At 32.4% G+C, this 19,510-nt stretch overlaps 1 long non-coding RNA gene across 1 annotated transcript; it reads left to right on the top strand.

Moving 5' to 3' along the window:
• Window positions 1–5,299: 5,299 nt before the first annotated feature.
• On the top strand, window positions 5,300–5,958 carry LOC118754377. The gene is made up of 4 exons (XR_004994888.1): window positions 5,300–5,358; window positions 5,419–5,480; window positions 5,573–5,700; window positions 5,757–5,958. It is a non-coding gene; the product is annotated as an uncharacterized LOC118754377 (long non-coding RNA).
• The last annotated feature ends 13,552 nt before the right edge of the window (window positions 5,959–19,510 follow it).

The following is a 19,510-nucleotide window of genomic DNA, read 5'->3' as shown; positions in this document are numbered from 1 at the left end:
TAGTCTACCAGTCAGGTTCGATCACGTACGTACAGCATGGTACGCAGTACCACGAGAGCTTCAAGCATAGAACGACTTATAGAACATCTTTTTAATGAGGAGAGCATCATTAGTTCACGTACAAGGGCGGTACTATAGCTGCAGCTCAAGGCGGTACTATAGCTGCAGCTCAAGGTATGGAAATGATACAGTTTGATATTAAAACGGCTTTTCTGCACGTCAACTTATATGAAACTATTTATATGGAACAACCAAAAGGGTTCAGTCGAGACGACCGCGTACTATGTTTACTAAAGAAAAGCTTGTATGGGTTGAAACATGCATCACGCCAATGGAATATACGAATTGTACAGTTGCCAGTAGATTTCGGTTTTGAACAATTATGGGCCGATTTATGTGTTACACAGCAAACAACGATGTAGTATACCTGGTACTATATGTCGATGACGGCCTAATATGCAGCAATATTTCCAGCGTAGTAAAAAAATTACTACATAAATTGCATTTGAAATAACTCAACGCAAAGCCGAATGTTTCGTAGGTTTTCAGATCCAGGTTGACAAAGAAAAGAAAACACTGAAATTATTTCAACGCGTCTACGCCAAAATGATCTTAGAGCGCTTTAACCATCTTAATTGTTTCCCAGTGTCTGCGCCCGCCGAGATTGGTATACATTTTTCCAAAGATGATGCAGATAGTTTTGACAGTAAGAATGTTCCATACCGCGAAGCAATAGGGTCACTTATGTATTGAATGATTTGTACCAGGCCTGACATCGCTTATATCGTTGGCGTACTAAGTATATATTTAGAAAAACCTGAACTGTCACACTGGCAAGGTGTAAAAAGGGTTCTAAAATATCTAAAAGGTACTTTGGATTATGGTATACATTTTCATTTGAACTCCAAATCGTTACAGCTTGAGATGTATTCTAACGCTGATTGGGGTGGAGACCCAGATACAAGGAATAGCATCACAGGTTGGGCAGCATTTTTAAATGGTGGACCAATTTCTTGGAGCTTACGAAAGCAAATGGTGACTGCAACTTCCACAACAGAAGCGGAGTTTGTTGCGCTTTGTAGTGCAGCAAAAGGAGCCAAATGTTTAAGACGATTAATGTAATGTGGACATGAACAGCATTTTCCAACTCCATTGTTTTCGGATAATCAGCGAGCGATAACTTTGGTCAGGAGTCCTCAGTCGGCGAAGCGTACAAAGCACATCGATGTACAGTATTTCTACACTTGTGATTTGCAAAACCAGCGGGAAATCGATGTGAAATATTTGGAGACGATATTTTTACTAAGGCTTTAAGCAAAGATAAATTCATGTATTTAGCTCAAGCTTTTGTACATTACTAAACGGAATTTATTTTCAGAAAGAGAGAGGGGGTGTTGAGAAATCACTTTCCTTATTAAATATGGCAACCTTATTATGGTTACTTTTGACATTAACTATGGTGTAATTTTTCATTTTGGTTTTTCTCATCCGCCCTTTTTCTTTCCTTTTACATTTTGAGCTCCTACGTGATTAGACGTATTCTACATTCTACATTGCATATTTTTAATAAAAACTTTCTACACTCAAAATATTTAAAGAGCTTTATGAAGTAAGATTTAAAAACCAAATTTCGATCTATGAAGAACTGTTTATTATTTTTTTTGAGTGTTTATGTTAGTTAATAGCTTTTCGAATGTAATCACAAAATATGTAAAGTACCGACTTTCTCTTTGAAATTTAATTTATAATCTTATAAATGGAGTCTACTATCGCATCCTTTCCTCAAACGTGTATTAATTCAATATGCAAATACCGTATATTTATCTAATTTGAAAAAAATGTGCCTACTACACAAATATGTACCACAGTATTAACTAATATTTTCAAATGTTGTGAGAGGGAGTAAATACTTTTAAGGCGCAGCGAAGCACGCCGGGTATTTTCAAGTATTTAATAATAAAATTAAATATTTCAAACAGGTGGCCGCCTTCCAAAAAATATTTTCGCCTGTAACAGCCATCTGACTGTAAAAAAATTCTCATACCCATACAATTTGTATGAAGCCTACCGAAATAACTCGGCGTAAACGCTTAGCGGTTAGAAAATCCGATTTTGACAGGATATTAGGAAATAAAGTTGGCTTCAGAAAACGGCGAAACTGTTATTTTCGTAGTTCACATAAACAAACCTATGCTTATTGTTGGTGTTATTTCTTCATTTGGCGTAGCGTTGCAGCTTTTGTTTAGGTATTGTATTTCGGCGTTAACGCTAGGCGTCAGAAACCGCCCAGCCCAACGCTTTTATGTAGGTATGGCAGTCGGCTTTCTTTAACCTTTTACTTTTGACAGACATACTTCAACATTTACTTTATCTTATCAACATTTACCAGATTAGCTCCGGTTTTCGAGATAACGGCACTTGAAATTTTGATTAAATTTTAACTATTTTATAAATAACTCCCTCAGTTTTGAAGTTATTTTACTAAACTTTTGCACATAACGGTTTTTTAATATTACCTTAATTATTCCTTAAAATTATCGAAATGGGTGCACTTTAACGTATAGCTCCAATACAACTGATTACTCAGATATGTGTTTTTGCGCTATAACTCTAACTTCATATCTGAATAATAAATTGTATGCGTGCTATATGTTAAATTGAACCTATACTAAATTTTAACCTGTTTAATTGGAGGAGTTATAACGCAAAACAACGTCTCTGGTCAATCAGTTGTATGGAAGCGAGATATTTTAGTGAACCGATTTCGATGATTTTATGGAATAGTTAAGATAATATTAAAAAACGGCTATGTGCAAAATTTTAGTAAAATATCTTCAAAACTCCGGGACTTTTTTATAAAATAGTTAAAATTTTAGCAAAGTTTCAAGTACCGCTATCTCGAAAAGTGGAGCCAATAGGGTAAAACTGAGGACGCCATTGAATTTAAAAGGCTCCAATTAAGTAAGAGCGACTATCAGAACATTTGTCGAAAAAAAAGTTGCTTTGATACCACTCTCGAAATATTCTGACTAAAAGAAGGAGCATCATTAAAATTATTAAATCAGGGTTTTTACACACTTCTAGAGAAAATTTTGTTGAAGCATTTTACAGGTATATGTAATTTTGTAAGGACTAGCAGTTATAGAAAGATTTAGATCGTTTCGACGTATTTTCCAAATGTGCCTTCAATTAAGGTGGTTTTGGAATAAAAATTACGCTCAAGATCACAGAATATTTTATCTTTAAAAGTTAGTTTATTCTGAAAGCACACCTCTTGCTAAGGTATCAAATTATTCGTAATTGTTTGTAGAATGCAATACATACTTAAAAAGTTCTTAAAATTAAATGCTTCAAAACCTATACGCGATAAACCGAAAATTTTGAAAATTGTGAAATGTGGAGTTACAGACTTTGAGTTACTTGTCATTTCGTTATTTTTTAATGCACACTTTTCTTACCTACTACATATGAAGTGTACACATAAGTGCTAAATGCCCATTTAATTTCAAATCAGAATATGGTGTGCTTCAAAAGTTATGACATAATTAATTGTGCCTCTCTTAAAAATTACATAAAAAATTCACTTGTTTTCATAATTGTTTTAATTTAAACACCTATAATTCAAAAGTTATGCAGCAAATTGATCCAATTTTTTTTTTAGGCTTCATGTATACGTCAATGAATTATATCCAAAAGCAACCAGCTTGATTTAGTTTACAACAGTGAAAATAAAGCTAAATAACACAAAGGTTACCTGTTTTTTAGATTTGCCCATATTTATAGAATTAAGCTTGAGAGTTGCAAAATCGAAGAACATACTTGCACTTGCAGTTCATTCGGCAGGGGAAAAGCAGTTGATATATAAATGGCTTTCCAAACGAAGTGCTCTTTTTTTGTCCCCCCTTTTTAATTTTTTTTTATGGTGGTAAAAATGAAAAATCAAAAGCAGCATTATACGATCCAAATAATAAGCCACTAGCAAAGCTATTTTTATTTGTTATTGTAAGCCGTCTTGTTTTCTTTTGCAAACGCTATTATTTTGTATATTTTACCTACTTCATATAAAAATATTTCTCCTCGCTCAGGTTATTCGATAATCAAGCTGAAAAAAGTTTAAGCAAAGAAACAATGAAAAAATGCGTAATTGTTTGTAAATGACCACCTTAACTTTTATTGTTATTTTCTATTTTCGCCTGAAAAATTTTATCATCATAAGCGTGGCTTTCTATTATAATACTGTCCCCCCGAAATTTCCTGAATGTCACTTTTTTCTTTCCCTTGTTCATATGTTTTCGTTAAATCAGACTCTTAGAAAAAAAGTGAAATATTGCCACAATGTCATTTTTGGCGAAAAAGGATTTTTTTATTTAAAATTGTAAAAATCTCCAAAAGTGTTCAAATGTCATATATGGGAAATTGCTGCCGAAGAAAGGTTAAATAAAAAGCCTGGATTCCAAGAAAACCCATTACATGAAACCATGAAAAATGCAATGATATGCGAATGTTTAAAAAGCATGCATTCAATGTTAGTATACTTTTTTCTAATAGTTTCTAATCTTATTTAATCCTTTAACTTACTTTTAAAACAGTAACATTCTGGAAAATATTTTACAAAAATTCAATTAATAAAAAAAAAAAATATTTTTGAAGAGCCTGAAAGCAGTTTCGTATTCCGCAAAAATTTTCACGTCGATAAATGGTTTCAGAGGATAAATTTACCAATCTTAAACAAATATATAAGTAATACTTTCTATGAACGTTTTGTTTGGAAATTACCCAAGTAACAAAGAAACGTAAATTTTTCCGACAGTGCACTTTAGTTAAATTTTCCGTATCCGAAAACGCATAGAAAACCTTCTACCATTATCATCAATTTTCGTATCCGTAAAACGTTCGAAAAAGATGATGCCATTTGAAAGCAATAATTGTATTTTATTTGTTCAAGCTAAACATTTGAAAGCACGCATGCGTAGTCGGCAGTGGCTGAGCGTGCACAGGAGTGTGCCGCTATTTGTTAGTAGGTGCCGGGCAGAGCTGTAAAATGATTGAATCAGTAGGATCTGCATTCACTCGACATTCTTTTCAAAATTTTGATTGTTTGTTTGCATGATACAATAATTTTTAGAAGGTAGTTTCACTTCATGATGCAATAATGAAAGGTGTTATACGTTGGCAACTTCTCGCTCTAATCCGCCATCTTGAACTACCTTAGGAGAAACTGTGTTGTTTCTTTGCTATTTTCACTGAACATTTCCCAAAATATTAGAAAAAAATTCTGAACAAGCTACATTGATTCAATTTTCGTTGTTCGTTTTGTTCTTATTCGCTGACATTTGTTTTCCAATTGCGTGAAATTTGGTAAGTATTGTAATAAAACCGAATTATTTTACAAATAAATTATAATTTTGCATTTATTAGGTCATTTCCTTAGTGTTTCGCTGACCGACCTGTGCTGGTATTGTGATTAAGAGCTAATACACGTAAGTTACAACATATTATTTTGACTTTATTGATGAACCATTCCATTTGAGCTCTTTGTTATTTCAAAACCTAATGAACCATTTATTCGCAGATTTTTCGGACGATTCTGCTGTGCTGCGTTCCTGCTCCGCCTGTATATTGCTCCGCCCGTATTTTATAGTGTTGCGTTCCTGTTGCGCCTTTGCATTAGTGTGTGCGTTGTGATTTAGACACGTTGAAGTAAGTTGAAACCAGGTTCTCGTTTGTTAAAAACCTAAAAAAACATTTATTTGCAGATTTTTTGTATGCTTCTGCTGTGCTGCGTTCCTGCTCCACCCGTGTATTAGATTGCTGCGTTCCTGTTAACATACATATCGTCGCTTAAAGTACAAAACCGCGTAACTGACATTTGCTGCTAAAAATTGGATTCGCTCACACACGTTTTTGGATCAATCCTTATCCATTCTTCCTGAAATATACTAGCCAAAAATGCGATTGCTTTTTACAAAAAGATAACCATTTTGAAATATGAATGTTTTTACTCTCTAGAAATTAATTTATGCAACCTCGCATACGTGGGTTTGCATTATCTCTATACGCGGTTTTGCAATTTATTGATACATGGTTTTTTACTTTAAACGACGATATGTATGTAGATGTATGTACATGTATATCACATATATTGACTTAGATATGTATACACAATTAATGGTGTACATAAATTTTTTTATATTGAAACTAGATATGTATATAGTACATATTTTATTATTATTAGTCGGTTCAAAAAAGTCCTATCTCAAATAAAAATACTTCGAAAATGTGCTGAGATAGGGTGTTTTTGAACCGAGTTCCGAGATAGGGCATTTTTCAATCAAATTCTAAAATAGGGCGTTTTTCAGCCAAATTTTGAAATAGGGCGTTGAAAAGCTTTCTGATATCGGGCGTTTTCGACCTGGCTGCCGAGATAGGTCGATCTTCTACTCAGCCATCGATATATGGTCGAAGTTTTCGTTATATAGAAGACGATTAAACACGATTTGTTTTTAATCGATTCTAAAAAAACTAAGGTCATTTATAGCCACTTCAAACTTGCATATAATTAGACTAAAATTGAAGGGGCTATAAAACTGAGTGCTCAAAAAAATTCTAACACTTCTGAGAAAAAAGTTTGAATTTTGTTTGAAAATTTGTTGTATTTTTTGTAGTTTTCTACGAAGTTTTAAAATTCGGTTTATATGAGTTTTGTTAGAAATTCAACTTTAATTTTGTTGCAAATTCTTAGCAATAAATAAATTAACATGAGAGGGAAATAATATTACTTTGAAATGGGGTTGCTATTGATATGACCGATACTGTATGTATATAATAAATTTTGTACAATTAAAAAAGTGGATTTACTAAAATGAACACAACGTATTAATTACAAATTCTGAAATATGTCGTCAATTTCAAAAACAAATAAATAAAACTTTAAAAAGTAGTCAATGCTTGCTGTATGACACGAACTTGGATATACGTGGACTTGGGTAATGTATAATTCCTTATATGATTCCTCAAAGTATCCCTTGTATAACACTGTGGAACACAAAAAAACCTTAGTGCGACTATATCAGGTTTGATAGCTGTTGGCCATACCAATAATGCCTCATACTAAGATTTACTAGATCAATTCGTGTTCTCCGAGAAAAAAAATTTTCACGATCCAAAAATCTGAAAAATTGTTTTTCTCCAAAGTTTGAACATTTATCGTTTTTGGCCTATATTTTGTTGAAAATACCATACAAAGCAAATATAGGGCAAAAAACAAAGAACTTTCAAAATTTTGAGAAAAGAATTTGGCGGCTATACTCAGATTTTTGCATCGTGACATTTTTTTTTCTCGAGAACACGAATTGATCTAGTAAAACTGAGCATGAGGCATTATTGGTATGGTCAACAGCTATGAAACCTGATATATGCGCACAAGAAGCCTATATGAAAGAGGGGGACAAAAGATCACACGTAAATGAATTCCTCTTTTTGGCCTGTACAATATAAGGGACAAATTTCAAATTCATAAGGGATAATTTTCTTAGTGATACGGCTCATAAAAGGAATTATATAAGCCATATTGTTCTAGCTGGGTATTCATCAGCGCGAAAATTTTAAGCATATTATCATATTCCTGTGAATAAAAACACGCCTAATTTTATTATTTTAATTATCTACAATTTTATGAGACTACCAAGCCATATATATACCTATTCTGATAATCGGAACGCTGTTGAGAAGGCATACAATTTAGTACTTTTTTAACTAAAAGGCTTTTTTTTATTTCCGTTTATCTTGTACTTCCAAAATACAATATTGACCTAAGGTAGTTCGATTTCGAGCTGTCACAACGTACAACACCTTTCATTATTGCATCATGGTTTCACTTCTTCTTCTTATCCGCCATGTTAGCTATCTGACAGAAAACGTGTTTCGTATTTTTTGTTGTACCAACTTTTTCAAAAAAAAAAATCCAGCTTTTGACGTTGGAAAAATAATTAATAATTTTCGAATATCTTTTAATATTTTTCTTCATAAAAAGTTAACTGCTGCTTTCGTGGATATTGCAACACACGGAATAGGTGTAAGGATACAGCTATAAGAGCCACCGCATACCACAGAGTTTATCGACCGCCTATTTAAATAATAGGGCTCGCTTGAAATATGTACATGATGATGTATGGAGGTGCGCACACTACACCAGCTTAATCGCTCCGACCAATAAGTTGTGGTGCAATGGAAAGACTAGCGAGCCCATCTAAGTCGGCGGCCGATAAAGTCCGTGGTGTGCGATGGATCAAATCCATTATAAACAAGAAATATTGCCGTTATATTTTTTTTATAGGGGAAACTTTCCATTATGGGCGTTCGTTGAAGGTGCGGTGGGCGAAGGGGGAGTGGGCGTGGCACCTCCAACCGACCTTTACGTACGTATTTAATACATACATTTTTGCCACTGCTAATCACATGAATAAAAATGTTAAAAAGGGTTGGCTTTCCTTTATGGCCGTTCGTTAAAGGGGCGGTGGGCGAATGGTAAGTGGGCATGGCACCTCTAACCCACCTTTTTGGAGAGCGAATGAACCACCATTGACAAAAATGCAACCCCCGACCACCTAGGCCCCCTATGGTTCCCTACGACTCCTTAGAAAAATGGCCAAAAATCGCAATTTTTACTTGCGTCCACAGTATTTTTGTGTAGAATTCCTTTCTGCGTAGGCGGCCTTCGGCCGCGCTTAGGGATTATAGACCTTACTACGTAGAATTCTCCTTTCTGTGTGACCTAACTGTGGCTACCGCCCCAGTGATGCAACCTTGGGAGAGGATTAGGTAACTAGAATTCCCTTTCTGTGTGGTAAACCTGGGGCTGCCGCCCCAGTGATGCCGATTTTGGTTACTGGGTGATTTATAAAAATGTCTTGTATATAAAAATGTGTATATAAAAATGTATTGTGCAAATGAATATTTAACATTTTTTAAGCGAATAAACGCAAATGAAAATTGTGATTTTTGGCAATTTTTCTAAGGGGTCGCTAGGGAACCATAGGGGACCTAGGTGGTCGGGGGTTGCATTTTTGTCAATGGCGGTTCATTCCCTCTCCAAAAAGGTGGGTTAGAGGTGACACGCACACTTACCATTCGCCCACCGCCCCTTTAACGAACGGCCATAAAGGAAAGCCAACCCTTTTTATGATTTTTATTCATGTGATTAGCAGTGGTAAAAATGTATGTATTGAATACGTATATTTATATTTAAAATTAAGTGATCAGTTATGAAACATATAAATCTTTACATGTTCTGTTAAAAAATATCTAAAATAGCAAGCGAAAATCCCCAAGTTCTATATCGTAGCAGTGGCCACATTGCGTGTTTGTCACAGACACGGTTTATGTCAAAAATTTTGAAGTGAAACTACCTTCAAAAAATTATTGTATCATGGTTTGTTTGTATACAAAAAACCTCATTCCTGAGTGGCTTAAAATGCTTGAAAACAAATAAACTGTGTTGTGTTATTGAATGGTAGATTGACATTCAGTATGGAATGTGAATGTAACAGAAGCATTCGCACACACACATGATTGTATATTTAAAATGAATGCACACGGTTTTACCATTCAGTACTGATACTTTTTTCCCAGGGTTGATATGTTTTATACTTTAAAGTTTAAACATATCTGGAATTGAAAAAAATATATATATGTATACGTATGTATGTATTTCAACGTGTATGTATAGACGTTTTCTGTCATAAACCAATGGCCAATGACTGGTGCGAAATCAGTCCAAACAAACATCGCAACCGTCGAGCACAAAGGACATATCTTGATACATACATATACATATATTAGATTCGAAACTAGTGAACTGTACATAGAAATATAAAACACTGTCAATAGAATTGACAATTTTTAAAACTCTTGCTTGAAAAAACTTAAGAATTTCATTATCGGCCTCTGTCCCTTCGTATTATAGACTTTTAGAACTATAACAGGTCTATTCTGCACGTAACCGAAGATTTTGTAACCGGAAAATTTTATTACCAAAAATGTTACCTGTTCATGTCACCGGGATTCTAGGAACGTTGGTAATGCTATATATTCAGCAATTCAGCCATGAAGAATTGTGGAAATTCTGGCATTGCATATTTCACGGGGCAATATTTTGTTACCAGCTTATGAGATGGTAACAAAATTTACCGGTTACAAGAGTACACCAATTGCGAAAAAGGTTTAAAAATTTACAGGAACTTTATATACCGGTAACAAAATTTTTATTACCAGCGCAGAATACACCTGTAAATGGTTGTTTCTCTGGATATATGCAATTACTTTCTATTTATAGATTTTCTGAAGCCATCTTGTTTTTTTTTTCAAATCGAGACAGAAGACACTCTGCGTTTTGATGCCTCGTGTATACGAGTAGTTTTTAATGTTACTCTTAAATACCTACACATTTTGAAATCATCACCATCTGGGGCTCCATCATAGCAAATTTTATATACTTATACATACTTACATATTTACATATGTAACTGCACAGATGGCAATAAAAGCGTATTTAGCTTCTGTTTTTTCATTTAAACACGACATACATACATTAGTTACAAGTGAAATTATATTATAAAGAATATATGTATATATAAATTTAATTTATATGAATTTTTTTCTATTAATTTTTTTCTTCAGTTTTCAAATTTGAAAGCTTTCAAAACGAAATTTTATAAGGGTTCTTGTTTTCTTTAAAGAGGGGTTGAGGAGTTACATTGAAAATTTTTATTAATTATTAATTAAAAGGTGTCCTTTTTAAACATCTTTACTACGCACTTCTGCAGGAGGGTACTATAACTTTTCTAACGTAACGGATATTTGGAACAACCAAAATCGAGATAGATATATACTACATTTATGTAAATATGTATGTATACACCGTAAATGCCCAGAATAAAAAGAGAAGTTGATTAGTCCATGTCCGTCTGTCTGTCTGTCCGTTTGTTTGTGTACACGATAACTCTAGGAAAAGTTTAGATATCGGAAGAAAATTCGGTACGCGGGTTTTCCTTTATGCTCAATGAAATGAGTATAAATTCTTAAATATTGCACTTACGGAAAAGGATGTTAATGAAAATAGAGACCACCGAATTTTGTTAAGTATTTTTTTGTTGGAAATGTTGATAATTTGTGACTTATTGTAAATGAAAAAAACCTCCACAAACCAACAAATTCGATTTTCTAACTGCTTGACCGAAGAGCGACGAAAAAAAGGAGAACGAAATTTTTATCAAAAATTTTTATAATTAAATAATGAAATGTATATGTATGTCTAAAGTTAGAACCAGAAGCTCTTAAATTTGCTAGTTTATATTAATTTATATATGTATATACTAATTTATGCATTATGCATTATTAGATAATGGTATATTGGTAACACTTATTTGGAAAGCTGACAATTTTCTTAACAGAGATGTTAAAATCATTAATAATTTATATTTTTCATAATGATATTCTAACGACACGTTCACTAAAAAATATTTCCCCAATTAATATTTTTTATTCTTATAAATCCTTGTACAAATTTAAGTGAAAAAAACTGATGATAACGCTCTATTAACTATTTTTCGTGTTGAAATTTTGCAGTCTTTTTAATAAAATGCAACCTGGCGTATTTTTGGATTTTGTGTGTTCAAAATATTTATCAATTGATTGGTACTGAGTGCACACATAGCAAAAGCTGCATTCATCTGAGTGCTTATTCAGTGTTGAAAGTAAATCGTTCGTCATTCAATTTTTTCATTCTTTCTTTGAATATGTAAATGTGTGCAATCGTATCTACTATGAGGAATGTAGAATTGGAAAACTATAAGCCACATTATTCAACAAGGGAGAATTCACTGAAAACATATTAATATAAAATTGATTATTTTTAATTTAAATTGATTTCACAGTTTTACAGCTCTGGTGCCGGGTTCGAATTCCGTCAGGCGCTTCCTAATTTTATTTTATTTCTTTTGAGCCATGAAAAAGTATCTGTGAAGTGCAGAAGAAAAGCGTATTGAACGAAAAATTCAACCAGACAAAGTTCAGAAAAAACAGCCGAAAACGTATCCTTTTCACCACGATTTTCGGTACATTTCTGTACATACGTTTCTGCCGCACACTTTAGTGGGAAAACGGATCGTCAAAGTATCAGAAAATGGAATCAGTAAACGGACAAAAATTCGCACGTCATCCACTTTTTTGTCCTTTTTCGGATCGGTTTTCGGATTTTTTGCTGACTGGGTATGTTCATACCCTGTAGTCAAATGTACTAGTTGTAAACTATCTCACAACTAGTATGTACCGCATGCCCAACTAGTCAGCCAACTATCTTTTTTCCATGCAATCAACTGGTATTTGTAACATGGTAATGTCCTACGAGATGGCAATTGTCAGATTTCGGTCAGAAATATACTAGTCTCATACTAGTTCAAAATAGACAGAAAAGTACTAGTCCAATTATGGACCAAAACCACTACTTTGGGTGTCAAAAAATAAAATGAATTCATGAATATACAATAAAAAACGTTTGATTAAGTACACTTTAATATACTACACATTTTTATTTAGCAGCCTCAGCCAATAATTAGTGTTATATTTTTTGAGTATTAATGAAAAGCAAAAATAAATACATAAATATTTTAAACTTTCGAACATAAATTTAAATGCATTTTTTATTAAATGTTATTAAAAGTAAAAGGTTTCAGGTATAATAAATACTATATTTTTTTCTTTTATAATAAAATTGAATATGCAAAAGAAAACATTTAAGTTAAAAATAAAATGAATACTTTAGTTAATTTTTGAGTGAACTAAAATACAAATAATAGTTTTCATTAAAATAAATTAAATTCATTAACTCTGCACATTTCAGTCTATTCTTTTTAAAATTTTATAAAAGTAATAGTTAATGTTTAAAATTTGAGATTTGGATTAGAACAAAAAAATAAGCAATTCAAGCATTTATTAAATATGTATTCTTCATTTTTGTCTATAGTTTGGCTTGTTGATTGATAATAGAAATTGAGCAAATAATCATATTAATCGTGTAATTAAAAAAAAGGTAAAAATAAAGAAATGATGATGTAATTAAAATTTATGAATTAATTAACATTCTTTTTAAGTAATTAATTATTAATCATTAAAAAGGTGGTAATATCGGTATTTGATAATTAAACGGTTATCCAAAAAAAACATGGTTTAGTTAATAATTATTATGAATATTAATCATTATTTAACATGTCTGGTATAACTGAATACGTACTCGCTATAATGGTTTACAATATAACCAAATAAACGTTATAATATTTGTATTTTTTTTAGTTTATTTTATTAAACTGTCGAATTCAAATAAAACAGGGCATGAATAAATCGTACTGCACTTGGTACAAGTCTGGTCATTTTCGAACTAGTTAGGTTTCAGTCAGCAAATTCTAGTTGTAAACTAGTATTTTCCCTGACTACTTTAGGGTTCCATTGCAGAGTATTTAAAAACCTACAAATGTTTAATTTTTGTGTCAACCACATACTGCATATGAGTGTGAATCGATACTTTGTCTTTCGTTTATAAATGTGTACATATGTACATTAGACTGCATCACCAAAAAAGTTGCGGTTTTTTCCGCCGGGATTACAAAATTTATTATATTTTAAGACGTCCACCAAAATATTTCGGAAAAATATTAAGATTTTAGTGAGCTGGACCGATTTGAAAATACCTCCAAAAATGGAGTTTTTTATGAATAAAAATAGTATCTTAAAGAACTTTTTGAAAAAAATCCCCTCAGATGACAAAACAAATAAGGCTTAAAAATTCTGCATAAAAGTATTTAGAAATCTTTTCAACGGAATCGTAATAATGAGATTTTTGATGCTGTTTTTTTACTTTTTTCAAAGATTGCTTTACGAAAAACTTGAATAACTGGGCCAAAACTATTCTGATTTAGACTTATCTCAGTGGAAAGGTATTTTCACACTGTTTTTATTTCTGCCCAAAAAAAGTCATTCGTATCCCAATGTTTTATTTTTCAAATACCAACACATCTTAATTCAACTGTGAATAACGTTCGTTCATCCTACCTTTCTCTTTCATCCTTTGAATGAGTTTATTAGCAAACAAATAAAAACGATGAGAAAAAACCTTTCCAATGACACCTATCAAGTCTAAATCGGAAGAGTTTAGGTTCAGTTATTCAAGTTTTTCTTATACCAATCTTTGAAAAAAGTTAAAAAGCAGCACCAAAAATCTCAATATTACCATTCCGTTCAATTTTTTTTTAAATTTTTTTTTATATTTTTATGCAAATTCTTTAAGCTTAACCCGTTTTGACATTTGAGGGGATTTTTTTTTTTTTAATCTTTAAGAAACTATTTTTGTTCATATAAAATTCCATTTTTAGAGGTATTTTCAAATCGGCGCAGCTCACTTAAATCTTAATATTTTTCCGAAATATTTTGGTGGACGTCTTAGAATATAATAGATTTTATAATTCCAATGGAAAAATAGCACCGGTTTTTTTTGTATGGGAAGTGATGCAGTCTAATATACATACATACATGTATGTATTTACAAGTTCAATCAGTGAATTACGGTTACCACACGACAAAAAAATTTCTGACCAGAATTTACAAAAAAAGTTACCTAAAAGTTACCAAGTAAAAAACAACATTTTATTATATAATAAACTGTTAAACAAACCTGTTTTATTTGTCATAAATAAGACATGGGTATAATAAATAGTTTTATTAAAAGAAAACTATACAAATTAATTTTACATATGAGGCGATGGGGGCCAGATGAGCCTATTTATAAACAAATTTTTAGTAATATGAGAAATAAGGATCTATAAAAAATCAAAGCGGTCTTTTACTAAACAATTCATTGCACCTACGTGATGCTATATATTATAGTAAAAGAAAACTAAAAGGGCGTGCCTCGCGCTATTACCGTTTTGATTCTGGTGATGCATTTTAAGGTGCAACTCAACTTTTTTTTAAATGTCAGTAATAACTACATATATTCACATACGTATATATGTAAATACATTTTTATTCGATCTCTGTATACGTACTTGAGGTTTACGCAGACAGGCTTTGCGGCGGCGGCGTGGTCAACTTCAAAAATATTCGGCGGCGACGGCGACGCCGGCGCGTCTGGAAACGCCGGCGCTACTGCTCATAAGGTAGATTTCAAAAAGCCATGAGGCTACTAATCTTATCATTTTATTCTATTACTATAATTCTATTTATTTCATTATTGAATTAGTTTTAAATTTACATATTGTTACTTCCTACTTGAATTAAAATGTTGAGTGTCTGGCGCTGATTGATGGGCGAACAGAAGATGGTCTGACGTATATACATACATACACACACAGATCTCTACGATCTCTACAGATCCGTATGTACTATTTAAATTTAAAGAAATAAAAAAATTTTACAAGTTTAGTTATTGGGGTAATTTATGTCGCTCTCAATAAATTTTTGCAATAATCTTATCAACCGTTATGCTAAATTACAGGGTTCTAACGATTTTTTGCGTATTACATATTGAAAACAAGGTTGGTCTACTTTTTTTTCCAAAAGTTTAACCCATCGACTCGAACTCGAACTGTTGAAAAAAATGGCTTATAGTTGGTTAAAATTTCTACTAAAATATGAAGCGCCAAATTTTTCTAAGGAGAACCGAATGTAATGAAAAATAATACTAATGTTTACCATAAAGAGGGAACTTTAATCCTGGGTAGAAAACATTGCGATGTGAGAGAGCAAAACCTTCCTGGGGTTTGACCACCACTAAAGAATGCTAACGTATTTTTCACACAGCCACCTAGTACTTGTATACGTATGCGGGACCCCAGAATAAAATAACTTACGAATGTAAATATTAGCAAAAAATGTGTTTGTTTAAAATTTAAAAAAAAAATACACAAAAAAATCAACTTGTCTTTGTTTTATCTCCAATAATTGAGAGGCCGCTTCTATTATAACTGCTTTCTGAGATATTGGCGTTAAAGTTTTTGATGTGTTATAACTTTCTTGTTGTTGTACTAGGTGTATAAAAGAGTAGTATTGTTGCAGTATTGAAAAGAATTGTCTACTGCGGAAAAAATCGTTAGATTACCAGTATTCGAATCTAATTTAACTGTAATAAATGCTTTCATCGAAAAATATGTTACCTATGTTTTTCTGAGTTTCGCTAATTTTGGAAAAATAAAGGAGATCATATTGTTGTCCATTGGCCCAAATTATGCAAAAAAAAACTAATTTAAAAATGTAATTTTCATTTCGTAAAATTGTGTTTTATACAAGTAGTTTTTTAGTTCCTTCAAATGATGCATTCAATGTTCATACATCATGAAAATTTTGTACAAAATTCCTTAGGCGCCGAATGCCGCCGCCGCGCCGATATTTTCGTAACTCGGCGGCGGCGCGTGAGGAATGACAAAAAACGGCGGCGTGGCTCGGCGGCGTATACCTCTAATACGTACGTGTATAAAGAAGAATATGGTAAAAATTTGTCAAACGGAAAACAACACAAAAATATTTTTGCAACGCACGCGTTTAAAAATATAAGTACTTTTCATAAAAACGCGCTTGAAGCTATTGTCTTTTGAACGGGATCTTAGCCTCAGAATAAAAAAATTATTTAAAAAATCGACTTAAGCGCATATACCGAAGCGCTAAAACCCAAAAACACCGCACAAACTGCTGTTCAAACCTAATTTTTTTCATTTACTCTATATATGGATCAAAGATCGTTTAATAAGTATTGAACGTGTGCCATATTTCGTGATATCAATTGCATGCACTTCGAACAAATTACATGTGGTATCACACTAAGATAAGATTTCCAGGCTTCATCTATTGGACTTTAAACTTCTCGACACAAAAACATGTAAATACTGACGCGATAAATATTGACCATGGAGCATTCCCGCGCGATTCATCACTATTTTGAAATCCATCAATATGGATCACGATCCAAATATCACAATAAATATTGAGCGCGTGACAGGCGCCCCACACTGTGATAAATTAACGAGTAGATAGCCCAGTGATAATTCTCTTCGATATGTGGTTAGCTATTTTTGCTGAGCGCTGTGTTGCCTGACCAACGCAATTGTTTCTAGTAGTGTTGTCACCGTTACACACGACCACAGTTCAATTTAGCAAATTAATTCAACTTTTTTAGCCGGACTTTATACATGGTAAACTTACCAAAAAAAAAAACGTTGCCAAGTTACCAAGCACTCAAAAAGTTACCTATTTTGATGGCAAGTGACCAAATGTGGCAACCGTGTCAGTGGTCGCTGTTTAGATCAAATACGTTTATGTGTGCATGTATGTGGTATAGCGATATCACGTCGCTCAGACACATCAGAGATCGGCTTTGAGTACTAATAAAATTAGTGTACTTATTCATGATCCATAAAAATTAGTGCAAATGAGCACTTACACTAATTCAAAAAATGAGTAAGAGTAATTTCCACCAAAACAAGAACACACTCAAAATATACTAACTCTTATTTGTGGCGGCAATTTTTGTCTCTATCGAGTATAGTCTACCCAGCTGGATTTTACTCATTTGGTCGAGTGAGAGGCTGAAAATAATTTCAATGAGTTTAATATTTGGGGTGTTCACAGTTCGTTCCAAATTGTGTCTGAAATGTAGACGTCTACATTTTGAGACATTTTTTGGATCAAACTGTGAGCACCCCTTTCTAGCAGTCGTCGCAAAATCGTCTCAACACTTTGCTGGTGTTGCCAGACATTTCTTGTTTGCGTGCATTGTTTATATGTCGCCTTTCGATTTTGTTTCTGAAAAATTGTAATTATTTAACTTAATTACCAATTCGTAATATTTGTTATTCCTTTTCCTTGATTTGTTTCTTTTCATCAGAAATTGCGCTCAAATTAAATGCAAGTACGGAAAACGTGCCCAATAAATAAAAAAAATGTGATTAGTATTGCCATAATGCAACCCTGCTGCGAGGTTGCAAAATGTAGACGCGTAAAAAACATACCTTTGAGTGTGACAAAATGTAGACGGCGTCGTTTTCCAATTTTGTATGGGAAACAACAACACCACAGATTTTACGGTTAGAAAACGTCTTAAAATGTAGACGTCTACATTTTGAGACACTATTTGGAACGAACTGTGAACACCCCAATTATTTGTGTTCTGCTTTGTTCTACATCAGTGTTGGCATTTTTGGTACAATTGTACTTTTTTGATACAATTTCGTTTACTACGCAGTACTTAGTACAATTTTGTGATGAATACTATAAATATATACGTAGCTCTGAAAATTCACTGCGGGAATTCGTTTTATCTTTTTGTCTTCGCCTTCTCGTTTTTGCTTTTTTAAGTTTTGAAAAAAGGTTTTGAAATAACCATTATAACATAGCAAAAGGTGTGCTATCAACCGCACATTCCTAGGAAAGTTTTGAAAGAATATTTTCGATACAAAATTTTATTAAAACAAAATGTCGAAATCAGCTTCATATAGTTAGAAACAGTGTTATCGTTAATTCTTTATGTTCTTAAATATCATAACTTCACGACACTCATATATTGACTAGAGTTGACTATTTATTTTATTATTTTTTAATTCTAATTATTTGTTTATAAAAATATAGTTAATTCCTTAACAAAAACTGAATGAAAATAAGTTTAAATCTTTGAACAGCATTAAAAAAATCGACAAACTTTCGTAAAAATTTCGAGCTTTCTATTTCAATTTTAGTGCAAGTTTAAAGCAGCTGGAATTTGCCGTCAAGGTCATATTATCTAAACGCGAATTTTTTTTAATGAAGAAAATGAGCAACACCTTCATCAAAAAATTATATATATATATTAAAAATCAACGATAAGTCGCAGCTATTTTAAACTTGCACTTCATTTAAATTCATCGGACTACAAACGGCATTCTCAAAACATGTATTTCTAGGAAATCGAATTAAAAGCCCGAAATTTCTACGAAAGTTTGTTGATTTTTTTTAATGTTGCGCAAAAATTGAACCTTGGGGTTTTATTAAAGTATAAACAAATAATTAAAATTAAAAAATCTTAAGATAAATGCCAATCTGGTCAATATGTGAGTGTCGTAAAGTTTTGATAAGCACTTGAAATACTAAAAATAAAATGTCAAACTTTAGTACTGAATTCAAAGAAGATGTCTCCTTTATCCATGCATAATAACTTTAAAAAATTTGTTTGTTAAGAAGTGTACCTTAAAATATGTGCAAGTTAAATTCATACTCTCGATGTACATAAATAAATATAATTTTATTGGTACCAAGTTGTACTTAAATCAATTCTAACCTGAAGTTCATATGCTTCTGTATAATAGAAGACTAACTTATTTCTATACTTAATACTCTATTTATAGGCTCTGGTTTCTTTTGTTTATTGGTTGCTGATATTTTTCAATAAGAATGTTTTGGTTGCTGATAATCTTCAATAGGAATGTTTTGGTTGCTG

Source organism: Rhagoletis pomonella, unplaced genomic scaffold (genome assembly GCF_013731165.1).
Source record: "Rhagoletis pomonella isolate Grant_MI unplaced genomic scaffold, Rhpom_1.0 Rhpom_scaffold_03804, whole genome shotgun sequence".
Taxonomy (NCBI): domain Eukaryota; kingdom Metazoa; phylum Arthropoda; class Insecta; order Diptera; family Tephritidae; genus Rhagoletis; species Rhagoletis pomonella.
This window is presented reverse-complemented; position numbering and strand designations above follow the sequence as displayed.